Here is a 16,878-nt window from a genome sequence, read left to right as displayed (position 1 = left end):
GCAGAAGACAAGGAAGCAGGTACCCTAGGGAAAGTAAATACTGGACCTCTTCCATGGTGAGAAGATAATGCAACCTGCAACTATAGAATAGCGAAGGAGTTAAGATGGTTGTGCACACAGTCTGTGCAGAAAAAATGCCAGACCTAGTATGCCCTGTTCAGAGTTTCAGTCCATAATCGTCTCTAACAAGGACATCTCAGGTACAGATAAACCAAGTTCATAGTGTCTTTCCTTCTTTTATTCTGTGCCTTTCTGGGGCTTGCACTCAGGAAATGGATACTATCCCTGTAGTTTATGTTTTTCCCCTCAAGGCTACTGCTTTACCACTGGAGCCACAACTCTACTTCTAGGTTTTTTTGTACATAATTGGAGATAAAAGTTGTATAGGCTTTCGTACCCAAGTTGGCTTCAATCACTGATCCTCAGCCTCATGAATAGCTAGGATTACAGGCTTGGCCACTGAGTCTGGCAGCAATACTCTTCCTTTTTTATTTCCTTTTCTTTATTTTTTTTGTAAGTTATGGGCCTGAATTCTGGGCTTGGGCACTGTCCCTCATCTCTTCAGATCAAGGCTAGTGCTCTACCACTTGAGCCACAGTGTGCCTTCCAGCTTTCTTTCTGCTTATATGGTACTGAAGAATTGAATTCAGGGCCTCATGAATGCAAGGAAAGCACTCTACCATTGAGCCACCTTCCCAGACTCATCTTTCCTTTTCTTAAAAAAATATTATTAGGAATATGACGTTCAGAGGGGTAACAGTTAAGTCAGTTAAATTAAACAGTTGTCAGGTAATGAATACATTTTTTGGGGACAATTACACCCCTTCCCTTGCTCTCAGTTTATCCCTTCCACTGTGGCTTTTTTGTGGTTAACTGGAGATAAGAGTCTTCCAGATTTTGCTGCCCAGGGTGACTTTGAACCACAATCCTCAGACATCAGTCTGCTGATGAGCTAGGATTAGAGGCTTGAACTTTAAAGTTAGGATGACTGTTCTGAAGATTGTTCTATATTGCCTATGGGCTGTGGGCCTGAATGGACTTAGGCAGTGAATGCCAGGCAGGTCTGTCATCCGGAAGTATGTGTCCTACTTAAGCCTGACTGGCTCTCAGAACAGATAGGTGATGCTTTCAGAGCAAGAACCAGTGTGTACTAGCTCAACAGAAGTCCTCACTATATTTATCTCATTCAACAACTACTGGGTTGCTTATATTATCAACACTTTCTTTCTTAAGAACATTTGTATTGTAAGATTGAAGTAACTACAGATTTGTAATGGCCTAGGAATATATGTGTGTTATCAGATTTAATATCCAAACTACATAACTTCTCTGAATCATGTTTTACTTATCTTAAAGTAGTTCTTGAATAATACTCTTTATTAGTAATGATATTATTAATATAAGTATTAAAGTTCTTCAAACAAGTTTCTCTTATTAGATGAATCCTTACAGTGACATTGATATTACTTTCTTTTTTTTGGGGGGGGGGTCCAGTCGTGGGGCCTGAACTCTGGGACTGGGTGCTGTCCCTCAGCTCTTCAGCTCAAGGCTAGTGCTCTACCACTTGAGCCATAGCGCCACTTCCAGCTTTTTTCTTATGTGGTGCTGAGGAATTGAACCCAGGGCCGCGAGCATGCAAGGCAAGTGCTCTACCACTGAGCCACCTTCCCAGCCCCAAAGATTCTTTTTTTTTTTTTTTTGGTTGGCCGTGGGGCTTGAACTCTGGGCCTGGGCGCTGTCCCTCAGCTCTTCAGCTCAAGGCGAGCCCTCTACCACTTGAGCTACAGCGCCACTTCTTACAGTGACATTGAAAGCATCTTCTGGAGCAGCAATGGAAAAGATACTTGGTGAATACTAAGAATGAGGGATGAGAAGTGTGAAAAACAGAACTAAGAGACTTACAAGTGTGACTGGGAAACATCTTCCACAGAGCAGAATCCCAGACTTTTGAAGGTTAGTCGGTCTGAGAATAGGTCTTCAACCAGTTCACGTGACCACATGGGTGAGTCTCAATGTTGCCACATAGATATTATTTTGATTCCTATATGAAACACTCATGTCTGATGGGCTTTCACAACACCAGATTTATGAAAGTTTGCTGTCTTCTTTCCTTCAATATTACTTCACACTTCAATATTGAGTGCATTTTTTCTTTTAAAACATGAAAACTCAACACCATCTTTTGGACTGAGGTGTTTCCTGTCTCCCTAAAAATAGCTCTGTTATTTAAGAGGCTTCCTGACAGGTTCCAGTGCCTCACTTCTTTAATACTAGCTACTCATGAGGCTGGGATTTGAAGATCAGAGTTGAAGCCTGCCATGGTAGGAGAGTCCATCAGAATCTCATCTCCAATCAATTAACAAAAAAGCCAGAAGTGGAGCTGTGGATGAAGTGGTAGAGCAGCAAAAAAGGCATAAGGGCAGGTTGCACTCAGCCTCTGCCTGAGCCCCAGCCCAGCTTCAGGCACACACACACACACACACACACACACACACACACACACACACACACGTGTCTTCCTGCCAGGCTTGTCCATGGGGTCCCAATAAATCGTTGGAGACCTGTCTTCAAATGGACTCACCCTTGTATTCACATTAATGTGGAAATTGGCTCTCAGTCACCTATAGATCTATTGGTTCAGGTTGTGTATTTTGCATCCCACTTCCTCTGCTTGTTTTCTGAGGTGAGTTTTGTAGCTCAAAACAGCTGTCCATACACTTCAAGATGCTGCTTATGGTCCCAGGGCCTGCATTCACACTCCAAATGGAAAAATAAAATATAACCTGAGACCGTCTGCTTACTTTGAGGACCATCTATCCAGGCAAGGGCAGCTCCCTATGAATGGCATACTGGAAGCCAGGCTCAGGGTGTTCAAACAGACAGAAGCGAGGTGTGGAGGGCTTGAGTTGTTCTGAGGAAAAGCAGAGAATGGAGGAAGACAGAGAAACTGGGAAAAGACAATCTACCTTCCCATGTTTCCTTGCAGTTCCTGATCAATAGTATAACCTTTGCTAATTGTTCTGCTGTGTGTGTGTGTGTGTGTGTGTGTGTGTGTGTGTGTGTGTGTGTCTCCGTGAATGTTTGCATGTACACAGTAGTTCTGGGCCTTGAATTCAAGGGCTGGGCACTGGGATGTCAGGATGAATGTGAGCAAGTATATCATATGCGTGTGTGGAAGTAACTCCATCAAACCTCTCAGTGTGTGCAACTAGTATATACTAATGAAAGTGAAAAAATGATTAAGTAATGCTCAAACACCTTCCTAAGCTATTTAGAGATAACTTTAAAAAGTATGAGAAAGCATTGTTGGTAGGGGATATGAAAACAGCTAGTTAAAACTATGGGATTATTCAAGCCAGGTCCTAGTGGCTCATACTTGTACTCCTAGATGCTCAGGAAGCTGAGAACTAAGGATCATTATTTGAAACCTGCCTAAGCTGGAAAGTTATGACACTCTATATAAGATATACTACTCAGAAAAAGCTCAAAGTGGTGTTCTGGGACTCAAGCGGTAGAGTGCCCTAAGTTCAAACCACAGGACTGGCAGAAAAAAAGAAATAGTCCAAACTTAAGATGTCTAGGGAGTTTTAGAATAAATATCCTATAAAAACAAATTACTGTATCTTGGGGTTTATTTGTTGTTGTTGTTTTAGATTTATTATGTAAGTGTTTGGTTTCCTTTGTATATTCTTCCCCCTGTGGTATATCCCCTGTTGTCACTGTGCTTGACTTTGATACCCTGCATCTTGTCGATACATTTTTCTAATTTGGGGAGGGGAAGGGAAATAACAAAATGCTAAAACAAAGACACAGGATGACCCGTTGCAACAATGACACCCATAAGACAGTATGTTGGAAATGAACTTTACAACTTCGGGTGGGGAAGGGAGGAGTGTGGGAGGTGGGGGAGGTAAGGGATAGTGGAAGATAAACAAGGGAAGGGGTAACAATGCTTGACCAGAAATGTACTCATTGCCTTATTTATGTAACTCTAACCCCTCTATAGACTCTTTACAATAAAATAAAATTTAAAAAATGAAAAATAACTAGTTACAGCTAAAGTAGGAAAGGAAAAACAAACCTTTCACCCACTGGCCTGTGGCAACAGTAATTAGAAATATACAGTCAGTACAAATAAATTGCAATCCCCCTACAGATTCATGCCTATGGCTACTTCACCTTCTTTGTCCCCAGGGGAAAGTCAGGAGAAATCAGTACAAGCTTCCTATCCTGTGACTACTCAATACCTGTACCAAGATTGTCATCTGTAGGATATCAGATGGAAAAAGTCAACATTCCTTCCAAAAGGGTCTCAAATGAGTCTTATAAACCATAGCCTCCTACTGTCCTGATTTAAATCTTATTTCCCTTCCCAAGCTACAAATACATATAAACTTGTGGAGGCCTCTAGAGAGATGGACAAAGACTTATAAAATATATACTATATTTCACACCTGTAGAAAACTAAAACTAGATCCTTATATAGCACCCTGCAACAGAATCAACTCCAAATGGATCAAAGACCTTGGAGTCAAAGCAGATAGCCTGAAAACATTTCAGGAAGGAAGAAGAAAACCTCTAGGTATCCTTTGCACATGCCGAAAATTTCTTAATAAAGGCCCAGAAACACATAAAATCATAGAAAGGTTGGACAAATGGGATTGCGTGAAACTGCAGAGCTTCTGCATGGCAAAGGACATAGCTAGCAAGATCAATAGAAAGCCCAAGTACTGGGAGAAGATCTTCACTAGCCATACAATGGACAAGGGTCTCATATCTAAAATATATTTAGAACTCAAAAAATTAAATTCCCCAAAAACCAATCCTCAAAGAAACAACTGCCCCATGAATAAGTGGGCTAAAGACTTAAAGAGAAAGGTCTCTGAAGAGGAAATAGGAATGGCCAATAGACACATGAAGAATAAAAATGAAAATCAAGACAATGTTGAGATTCCACCTCACCCCAGTTAGAATGGCTATAATCAAGAACTCTAATAATAACAGATGATGGAGGGGATGTGGTCAAAAAGGAACCTTACTGCATTGTTGGTGGGAGTGTAAACTTGTTCATCCACTTTGGAAAGCAGTATGGATATTCTTCAATAGACTCCATATAGAGCTTCCCTATGACCCAGAAATCCCACTTTTGAGCATTTACCCAAATGATCGCAAACAAGGCTATATTAAAGCTACCATCACAATTGTTTATTGCAGCATTATTTTCCATAGCTAGGATATGGAACCAACCCAGGTGTCCCTCAGTAGATAAATGGATCAAGAAAATGTGACATATATATGTATATATACATATATATATACATATATATGTATATATACATATATATATATACATACATGTATATATATATATATTATACACACACACACACACACACACACACATAAACACGTACACAATGGAATTCTATGCCTCCATTAGAATTACATCACCCCACTTGTTAGGAAATAGAAAGACTTGGAAAAAATTATATTAAGTGAAGTAGGCCAGGCCCCCCCAAAACGTAGGTCTTATAGTTTCCCTTTTTTTCAATATCTAGTATATGTCTAGGACAAGAAGAAAAAATCAAAAGCTATGTACATATGACCATATAGGATGATGTTAAGTGAAATAAACCTCAAGATAGTAACTCAAGTGCTTTTTTCTTCCTTGCTATTGTTTTTAACATATTTATAATGTACTATGTGATTTTTTTTTTCCTCTGGTATGTTCTTCCTCCAGGGTATTACTCTGTATTCACTGTATTTGTTTCTGGTGACCTGTGTCTTATAAGTACATAACAAGATGCTTAAATAAGGATACAGTTTAACCCATTGTAACAATGAGATGTACAAAACACTATGTTGAAAACAAACTTTACAACATTTGTGGTGGATGGGAGGTGTTGGGAAGGTGGGGAGGGAAGGGATGTTTGGGGAAAAAGAAAGGAGGAGGTGACAATGCTCACTAGGAAATGTGCCCACTACTTTACTCATGTAACTGTAAACCTTCTGTACAATATTTTTACACTAAAAATATTTTAAAAACAGCTTAAAGAATATATACTATGTTTCAATAAATTGAATGAGGATTCATAAAAGGCATGTTTTGAATTTTATTTTTAAAATAAAATGAGGGCTGGGAAGGTTGCTTAGGGGTAGAGTGATTGTCTTGCATGCATAAGGCCCTGAGTTCCATTACTCATCACCACATAAGTCGGAAAAAGCCAGAAGTGGTGCTGTGGCTCAAATGGTAAAGCACTATCCTTCATCTAAAGAGCTGAGGGACAGTGACCAGGCCCAGATTTCAGAGTTCAGGCCCCATGACTGACAAAATGAAAGAGAGAAAGAAAGAAAGAAAGAAAGAAAGAAAGAAAGAAAGAAAGAAAGAAAGAAAGAAAGAAAGAAAGAAAGGAAGGAAGGAAGGAAGGAAGGAAGGAAGGAAGGAAGGAAGGAAGGAAGGAAGGAAGGAAGGAAGGAAGGAAGGAAGGAAGAAAGGAAGGGAGGAAGGAAGGGAGGGAGGGAGGGAGGAAGAAAGTTGAGATAGTGTCCAGGGCCAAAGTTCAAGCCCTGAAAAAGTACCCCCTCACCAAACACAAAATCATACACAGGGCTGAGATTCAGCTTAGCAACTTACCGTGCATGAGTTTTGATCCCTAAAACAAGGAAAGGGAGGGATTGGGTGAGGGAAGAGAGAGGGAGGGAGAAAAGGATAGGGAGAAATAACAGCATATAGAAAAGAGGGTAGCTCTGCATAATAAATGATATTCACTAGGGTACATGGTCAGGCAAACATTTTCTGTAAAGGAACAGAGTAAGTACATCCAGGCCTTGGGAGTCACATGATATGCCCTAAGTATTCCATTCTTCTGTGGCAGTGTGACAGGGGACACAGATAAAATGAATGCATTATAACTTTACTAACATTCACTGAAACTTGAATTCTATTTTTATTTGAAATATAGCTAGTGTAAATGTGTGTCTGAATTTTTAATTTTATGTAATTTTGCTTACTGTAAGTATTGTCACTTACAACTTTGTGGCTGGCTACTCCACTGAGTAGAACAAGTCTGGCCTCTGATGAAGTCTTAGAGCACCTCCAAAGTAATCCAGGAATACAAGCCACGGAAGTCACTCAGCTTTTTGGTAGTCACAGTAAGAAACAGTAAAATAAGAAAATAAATAAAACCTTCAATTAAAAACACCAAAGGAGCTTTAATAAACATTCAGCAAAATTTATCTAGTATTTAAAGCTTAATCCTCAGATTTCAGCATTCTGAGTAGCTAGGATTACAAATGTGAACTACTCTCATGTGTTTGTTAGTTTTTTAAATACCAAGTCAGCCTTGTTACTTACCTGGCACTTGTTACTTACCTGGCAGGGGAGATACTATGATCATGAAGATGGTTTTCCAGGGCCAGGCTTATCTATTGCACTTCAGATGTGCTGACCCTGAGATTTCCCCAAATGTGGGAAATTCGACTGTGTAATTTGTGGTAGTGGGGGACTGTGTTAGTTCTCTCCACTGGATAGATAGATAGATAGATAGATAGATAGATAGATAGATAGATAGATAGATAGATAGATAGCATTGTATTTTATATTGGCCTCATCTGCTTTCCTGCACTCAGCAGTCACTTGGTCCTAAGGACTACTATAAACGATGAGGTACCTCTAGGACTACTTTGTAGTTGCTAGGAACTACAAGGAGTAGAGAAATCAGCTTGAACTCACCATGAGAAAATAAATGAGGAAGTTGGGTGCAGGTGGCTTACACATGTAATCGTGAGAACTGAGGATTGCAGTTCAAAGCCAGCCCATATAGGAAAGCTCATGAGATTCTTATGCTCAATTAACCACCAGAAAACCAGAAGTGGGCTCTGGCTCAAGTGGTAGAGCACTTCACTTGAGCTGAAGAGCTCAGGGACAGTACCCAGAGTTCAAGTCCCATGACTTACAAATAAAAAGAAAGAAAACAAATGAGTGACCAGAGCCAATGGCTCATACCTGTAATTCTAGCTAGTTAGAAGGCTGAGATCTGAGGATCAAGGTTCAACACCAGCCTAGGAAGGAAAATCTATGAGATTCTTATTTCCAATTAACCACTGAAAACCGTAAGTGAAAATGTAACTCAAAGTGTTAGAGCACTATCCTTGAGCACAAAAGATCAGGGACAGGATCCAGGACCTGAGTTCAAGCCCCACAACCGACCAAAAAAAAAAAAAAAAGGAATGAGAAGCCACCTTAATGAAATAGCTAGGCAAGTACAATATACAGAATAACTCCTCCCTTCCTTCTTTTCTTCCTTCTATTCCTTCACATCCTTTCCCCCTTTCTATCCTAGAACTTAAACTCAGGGCCTCATGCATTTTAGGTAGGTACTTTACCAGATGAGCCATACACCTGCTTTTTTTGGCTTTAGTTATTTTTCTTTCTTTCTTTCTTTTTTTTGGGGGGGTTCAAGTCGTGGGGCCTTAACTCTAGGCCTGGGCACTGTCCCTCAACTCTTCACTTGAGCCACAACGCCACTTCTGGCTTTTTTCTTTTTGCTTATGTGGTGCTGAGGAATCGAACCCAGGGCCTCAGGCATGCAAGGCAAGCGCTCTACCACTGACCACCTTCCCAGTCCTCATTTTTCTTTTGTTGGTTATGTAACTTGAACTCTGTGCCTGGGTGTTGTCCCTGAGTTCTTCAGCCCAAGGTGAAGGCTCTACTGTTTGAGCCACAGTACCACTTCTGGTTTTCTAGTGGTTTATTGGAGATATGAGTCTCACTGGGCTGCCTGGCCTGGCTTTGATCTGTGATCTTCAGATTTCAGCCTCCTGCGTGGCTAAGATTACAGGCATGAGCCACCTGCGCCTGGCTTGGCTTTAGCTATTTTTGTGGTAGGGTTTTATGTCTATGACCAGACCAGCATGGACCATAATCCTTCTTTTTACCCTTTCTGAGTAGATGAAATAAGAAGCACAATGCATTGGGTTCAATATTGATTGAGATCCAATATTTTGAATGTTTTTCCTGGGCTAACATCAAATCATAATCCTCTCTGTATCTGTCAAGACCCAACAGCTAGCATTACAAGTGTGAGCTCCCATCCCTGGCTCAAATTTCTGATGACTAAAACATCTGAACAGAGTTTTAATAATTTTAAATGTTGAATTTGGGGGCAATGGGTGCTCTTACTTGCCTAGTTGCAAATTGCACCAAAAATTCCAAATATTAACTTTTGATTTCCTAGAGTACATTAAATAAGCAGATAAACTTTAAAAAGCAATTAACTAAAGAAAAAAGCTAAACAGAATACATCCTTACCATTGTAACTTTGGACTAACACCTTGTCAATCATTGCTTCCATCATAGGTTTTTGTCTGGGCAGTATATTCCATACACGGATCATGCCACCCCCAAGGTTGTGGGCTAAACAGCCTATATCCACAGGAGTAAAAGCCAGGCTCTAGGCAAACACACCAAAGGAAGGCAGGGTCCAGCAGCATTGTACGTGGCAATGTCCCAACATATGACCCGAAGTTTTAGGGCAGCTTTAATAAAGCTTTTTCCTTAGGAATAATACTGTATTAAGGCATACCTCTTCTGGGTTTATCACTGCTTAATTGGAGACAAGTCTCATGGACTTTCTGCTTGGGCTGGCCTGAAATCATGTTCCTCAGATCTCAGCCTCCTAAGCAGCAAGGATTATAGGCATGAGCTACCAATGTCTAAATTGATTATTCCTTTAATAAAAATCAAAATGGCTACAGTATGGTTTAACAGAGAGCTTGAATCCTTTTCTGAGCCTTATAAATTTTCTGACTAGAAGCAGAATGACAAACTGACATATGGGAAACATTGTACCATATTAAACCATTTTTCAGAAGAGTATCTGGCTCATCAGTTTGCCTCTTGTCCTCCTATTCTAATGGTGACTTTTCTGCCCGGGCTGGATTCAAAACACAATCCTTACATCTCAGCCTCTTGAGTAAGATTATAGGCATGAGCCACCTGTCCCTGGCACCACCCACATTTCTGTACAAGTGAATAAAACTCAGTGATGTAGTGTCTACCTCTTTAACCCAAAGCAGGTAAGAAACCAAAATTGAATTTGAAATTCAGTTGAATATGAGTCTATATTCTTAACAACAGGGTTGTAAATTATTTGGTCTTTGCACAAGTCTCTTAGTAGATACAGCGCACATGTCATGATTTTTCTATTTCAAATGGTCCATGAGAGATAGCTCGGCATGGTATGGTAAGCCTGTAATTCCATCACTTGGGAAGCTGAAGCAGAAGCAAAATAAGTTCAAGGCCATCTTGGCTATGTAGTGAGATGCCATTTCAGAAGGGCAGGAAGTAAATGGCTCCTGATTATATAAGCCTTGGCAATTACTTTCCCATCTTCTGTGTCTACAAAGAGAACCCTAAGACTCCAAGGCCAAACAGAAAACATGACCCAAAGACTAACACAAAACAACTGGATACCAGCTGTGTCGACTCATTCTTGGGCCAATAGAGTGTCAACCAAAGGCACTCTTGAACAGTTGAGTCTATGTCCCCTCCTCTTCTCTTCAGAAAGGGTCATTTCAAAATCATGATTCCTAGAAATTAAAAGACATCAGTGATATTAGGATTTCCATTCCAGCATATTTACAAGTCAGTGAACACTTAAGACATTGGCAACTATACAATTAAGTGACTAGCAAGTGGAACATGGTACCTGAAGACACTAATAGTTCATAGTATATGGTCTGTGAATTAGAACTTATTAAATTTGCTACCATAGCTGCAGCAGGTGGAGTAACAGTTGGGGGAGGCAGCAGCAACCTTGGCTCCAGCCCCTTGACCTCCGGAGTGCATCATGGAACCTAGCAGCCCTTCACAAAGGCTGGGAGAGAAGAGAGCTGCCATGGAATGCTAGGATCATGCCTCTGGTGTGGCATGCGACCATCACCTCACTTCTGCTTCCTGGGTAGATGAATAGGGGCCGCATGCCTGTGTCACCTCACTCCTGCTTCTGGTCTGGGTGGGTAGGAGCTGTGTGCCTGCACCACCTCACTCCCACTTCCAGTCTGGGTGAGTGTGGGCTGCATGCCTGTTTCACCTCACTCCTGCTTCCACTCTAGGTGAGTGGGGGCCACGTGCCTGTTTCGCCTCACTCCTGCTTCTGGTCTGCATGAGTGGGGGAGTAAGGGCCATGCTGCCTGTGTCACCTCACGACAGCCTCCGGTCTGGGTGGGTAGGGGCCATGTCCCTGCATCACCTCACTACTGCTTCCTGGTTGGATAAGTCTGGGCTTGGTGCCCTTGTCACCTTACTCTGTCTTCCGGTCTTGGTGAGTGGGGGCTGCTTGCCTGTGTCACCTCACTCCTGATTCCAGTCTGGGTGAATAAGGGAGTAGGTGCCATGTGCCTGTACCAACTCAATCTTGCTTCCAGTCTGGGTTGGTCTGACTGGCTGTGAGCTAATTACTATGTCCAGATGCTGTTTACCAGCCCACGCCAGACGTTAGACTTTTCCAGTTCTCATAACAAAGCATGACATTAATGGATTAGGATGGCACCTTGCTAGGTTTGAGAACCATGTTATTAAATTGTGTGTGTTTGCATGTGCACTGGTCTTGGGCCTTGAACTCAGGGCCTGAGGTCTATCCCTGAGGTATTTGATCAAGGTAGAGCTCTACTTCTTGAGCCACAACTCAACATATGGCATTTTTTTTGTGGTTAATTGGGACTAAAAGTCTCCCAGATTTTCCTGTCTGGGCTGGCCTTGAACCACTATCCTCATATCTCAGACTTTTCAGTAGCTAGGATTTACAGGTGTGAGCTACTGGTGCCTCTGTATTTGCTTGATTACCATCGAGAGAGAACTGTGCTTGGTAAGTGTTCTGGAGGAAAAAGAATTGAACTCTTCCAATGAGCAAAGGTGAAAATACTCAGGTTCTAGCCCGGCATTGGTGGATCAGGCCTCTAATTCTACCAATTCAGGAATGTGAAATCTGAGAATTGCAGTTAGAAATCAGTGTGTGGAGGACAGAGTTCTTGAGACTCTTTATCTCCAACAAACTATCACAAACCTGGAAGTGGCACTGTATCTAAGTGGTAGAGCACCAACCTTGAGGGAAAATGCACACAGACAGCACTCAGGCCATGAGTTCAAGTCCAAAGACCACAAAAAAAAAAACAAGAAAAAATTGGGTTCTTCAGTAGAAGTTTATCATTATAAATATCTCTTTCCCATTACATTTAGATCTGTCATAGATGTATGAATCTTAGGGGAATAAGAAACTTGGCTAAAAAATATAGTAAGCATTGTGTGTGTGTGTGTGTGTGTGTGTGTGTGTGTGTGTGTGTGCGTGTGTGTGTGTGTGTGTGTGTGTGTGTGTGTTTGCCAGTCCTGAGGCTTGAACCTAGGACATTAATCTCTTGATTGGCTTCCTTCCATCAAGGCTGGTACTCTGCGACTTGGTACACAGTCCTACTCCCAGATTTTTAATTGTTAATTGGAGATAACAGTTTTACACACTTTTCTGCCTGTGGTGGCCAATTCTGGAATGTGATTATTTTGAATCATGCTGTAAAAAATGTGTGTGCAAATAGCTGTACTATAAGGCTGACTTACTTTCTTCAGGTGTATATGTAGGATTTCTTGTGTGGAACTTCCACACTGATTTCTGTTGGGGCTGCAATGATTCACTTAATTGCCATCATTGTGTAGGGTATCTTTCCCCACCTCCTTGCAAGTATTTCTGTTTTCTTTTTTAATAGGCATTCTGATTAGGCAGACATGAACTTCAACATAGATTTGATTTTCATTTCCTTGATTACTAACGGTGTTGAATATTTTCATGTATTCCTTAGACACCTACATCAGTTTTGGGGAACTATCTAGTCAATTCACTTGCCTATTTATTGATTAGATTATTTGTTCTTAGGGTGTTTCATTTTTTGTCTATATATTCTAGATATTAGGATTCCTTCTGTTACTCAAAAGGCAGGAGTTTAGGCTTATTTTACTTAATCTTAACAAAAGATGCCTGTGAGCTTCAAATTATTTAAATGATGATTGATTAAAAAATGAGAAGGATGTGGCTCACAGAATAGAGTGTCTGTCAACATGTACAAGTTCTGAACTCAGAGTACAGTGTCTACAAAAAAAAGAGATTCTATTATTTTAGAACAATAAAAGCTAATAAGCTACATTTTCTCAAAATATGTAATTCTAAATATTTCACTATTCTTCGTGGTAAAACTATTGCAAATTTTAGCACAAAATAATAATTTTAGGTTCTATTTTTTCCTTGGTAATCATTCAAGCCAGCAAAACTGAAGAAAATACAAGTTTGGCTAGGTGCTGATGTCTCATGTCTGTATTCCTATCTACTCAGGAGGCTGGGACATGAAGATTGAAGTTCAAAGCCAGCCTGTGCAGGAAACTCCATGAAGCTTATCTACAAATAACCACCAGAAAGCTAGAAGTTGTGCTGTGGCTGGAGTACTAGAGTGCTTTCCTTGAGCTGAATAGCTAAGGGACTGCCCCTCGGCCCAGAGTTCAAGCCCCACGACTGACAAAAAACAACAAAAAAACAACTTTGTATAAAGAGTAGAATCTCCAAGTTTTTATTCAAGTTTTTTAATTCTTGTGGCAAATGTTTTCGTTGGATAGAAAGTGGACAGATTATATGTCATTGTGATAAACTTGCTACTATGTGGTTGCTTTTCTCCCATTTATAATTTCATCCATCTAACATTGTTGAACATGAAAAATCCATCAAGGACAAGACATACTATTTGGAAAAACTGGTAAGTTGAAATGACTATTACTTTCTAGTTTGGCAAAGAAGCTGTGATTTTCCTTCCCTCCCCAGGATTTGAACAATGAAAAAAAAATTGTCTTGGTTTTTCCAAAAAGTGAGGAATACAGCTCATATTCAAATAATTAGAAGATAATGAAATGAATGTTTAGGATACATAATATGCTTAATTTTGAACCTTCCTCTCAAGAAACTTCCAAGAAACTTAGCACACATTGGTTAGATATTGATATCAAAGAGCCCACTGCAGGTACTTCATACCTATAATTGTCTACTCAGAAGGATGAGATCTGGGATTGAGATTGGTGCCAGCATGGATGAAGTCCCCTGCTGTTAGATCATATGTCTCTTCCTCCCATCCTCAATGTGAAGTTGTCTCCCCAGATTACCATCTTTCTGATTCATTGATATTATCATTGGGATTTCTGGTTTTCTCCTTCAGCATGAAATTTGCATGGAGAAGGCCATTCATAGCTGTATTCACATGTTTCTCCAGTTGCCTATGGCAGTGCCTGGTCCTTAGTGCTTAGTAGCTTTGTGTAGAGATGAGCCTTAGTGCTTAGTACCCTTGTATAGAGGTGAGCCTGCTCTGCTCATGTAATATCAGAATTCAGTCAGGAAAACTCATCAAGCTGTGGTCTTGTAGTTAATAGTCATTTCTTCTAATTATTTTTTTCCTCCTTGTGTAGCTAAGTCCACATAAGGGTGAGATCAGTGGCTGACACCTATCCGTTGTGATGGAAAAAGAGGTTGTAACATCATAGAAGTTATTGTGAAGCTGCAGGATGACCCCACCACGAAAGCACCCAAAACGGCAGGCTCCCACATTCACGAATACATTAAACAAACTGTCATTCACTCTCTGCTAGGTTTAGACTCAGCGTTTCCCTTTCCTATTTAAATTAAAGAAAAATTCAAGACATGCCTTTTTTGATTTGTCATTGAATTATTGATATGTCCCTAAACAAAAGAAATAAGAATGCCATTTAATGGAATGTAAATGTAAGGCATGGAAAAAAACAACATAAAAGTTCCTAGGGAAAACATCAAAAGTGGCAGCTGCTACAAAAGTTGGTTCTTAAAACCAACTGGTGTCTCACACCAGTAATCCTAGTATAATATAAGTTAATGAAAGTTTTCTTTTTGTGCCAGTCCAAGGGTTTGAACTTGAGACCTGGGCTCTGAGTTTTTTGCTCAAGTCTAGCAATTTACTACTTCAGTAATATCTTCACTTCTAGTACATTTGGTAGTGTAGTGGAGATAAGAATTTCCAAGATTTTTCTGCCTGTGCTGGCTTCAAACTGTGATCCTCGATGTCAGCCTCCTGAGTAAGATAACAGCCATGAGCCACCAGCTAAAAGTTACTTTTGTGAGATATAAAAATTTACTTATATAAGATATAAAAAGCAATATAAACAAATGAAACATTAGAACAAAACTGGAACAAGTTATATAGAAGACATAAAAAGACCAACACCAAAGCCCCAAGTTAAAGCCTAAGGACCACCACAAAAGAAATAAAGAAGTGTAGAAGAAAAGTAATAGCCAGTGACAGAGTTTTAAATTAATCAATCACAGGTGGCTTACACATGTTATATTAACTACATAGGGGACTAAAGTCAGAAAATACCATTTAAAAGGCAAGCCCAAGCAGGGAAACCCATTGGCCATTTTTCTGTGTGTGCCAGTCATGAGAGTTGAATTTGTTCTACTTTATTCAAGGCTGGAGTTCTATCAATCTCAGCTTTTTGGTGGGATCACTACCAGCTAACTGGAGATAAAGAGAATCATGGAATTTCCTTTGCAGGCTGGCTTCAAAACTGTGATCCTCAGATTTCAGCTTCCTGAGGTATTCTGTGCATTGCATGAGACTCTTATCTCCAATGAACCACCAAAAAAATAAAGAAAAGAACAAAAAAAACAGCTGGAGGTTGAGCTGTGTCTCCAATGGCAGAAATGAGACTGATTTCTGGGACAGCACCCACATCTTGAGATAAGCTTCAGGACCAGTACAAACAAGAATAAAATAAATAAATGAAAAGAAAGGCAGAAGAAGAAAAGGGAGAGCAAATTTCAGAGGATAAAATAAAAACTGAGGTAGCTTACACTTGTTATTAAAGTTACTCAAGGGTCACACATCTGAGACTCAGTGTTCAAGGCCAACCAAGGCAGGTGAGTCCATGGACTCATCTCTAATTAGTCAACTACAGTTTTTAAAAAAAATCCACAAATTGTGCTGTGGCTCACGTATTAGCATGCTAGTATTAAAAATGTACTGGGACGGGGCTGGGAAGTTGCCTCAGTAGTAGAGTGCTGCCTTGCATGCATGAGGCCCTGGGTTCAATTCCTCAGCAAAAAATAAGAAAAAAAGCCAGAAGTGGCACTGTGGAACAAGTGGTAGGGCTCTAGCCTCAAGCTGAAGAGTTGAGAGACAGTGCCCAAGCCCAGAGTTCAGGCCCCATGACCGGCAAAAATAAAAAGTACTGGGACAATACCCAGGCTCTGATTTATAGCCCTAAGCCCAGCATACATATAGAAATAAAAAATAGAAATTAAAAAATGTATTGGAAAATCCAATTAAATTTTCCAAATGAGCCATGAGTTTTTGTTTCATGTGTGTAATCCTAGAAACTAAGATAGATGAAATCTGAGGATTATGGTGTCTCATCATCAAATCACCAACAAAACAAACAAACAAAAAAACAGAAGTGAGGCTGTGATTGGAGTTGTAAGGCACCAGCCTTGAGTGAGAAAGCTACAAAACAGTGCCCTGAGTGCCTCAGAGATCCAGCCTCTGGATCACAAAAAAAAAGATAAGAAAAATAGAACCCAGGGCTGGTGACTCATGCCTGTAATTCTAGAACCTCAGGAGGCAGAAATATGGGGATCCAGTGTAAAGACGAAACTTAGCAAGAAAGCCCAGAAGACAGTTCTTTGTGGCACATCCTAGGGCTGGAACTGTACTACTCCCAGATTTGTGGCAGTTAATTGGAGGTAAGGATCTTAGACTTTCTGCTCAGCGTGGCTTTGAACCATGATGGTCAGACTTCAGCCTCCTGAAACAGGCCAAGCTTTG

The 16,878-nt window shown here is 40.5% G+C and overlaps 1 non-coding gene and 1 pseudogene across 1 annotated transcript; one reads left to right on the top strand and one right to left on the bottom strand.

Moving 5' to 3' along the window:
- Positions 1-11,188, bottom strand: part of LOC122124914 — a 31,827-nt pseudogene extending 20,639 nt beyond the window's left edge.
- On the top strand, positions 7,365-7,526 carry LOC122124939. The gene has a single exon (XR_006150694.1). It is a non-coding gene; the product is annotated as a U1 spliceosomal RNA (small nuclear RNA).
- Positions 11,189-16,878: the final 5,690 nt, after the last annotated feature.

Source organism: Dipodomys spectabilis, unplaced genomic scaffold (genome assembly GCF_019054845.1).
Source record: "Dipodomys spectabilis isolate Male_0828 unplaced genomic scaffold, ASM1905484v1 ptg000254l, whole genome shotgun sequence".
NCBI lineage: Eukaryota > Metazoa > Chordata > Mammalia > Rodentia > Heteromyidae > Dipodomys > Dipodomys spectabilis.
Note: the sequence above shows the minus strand (reverse complement) of the source record. Positions and strands in the feature narration are given on the sequence as shown.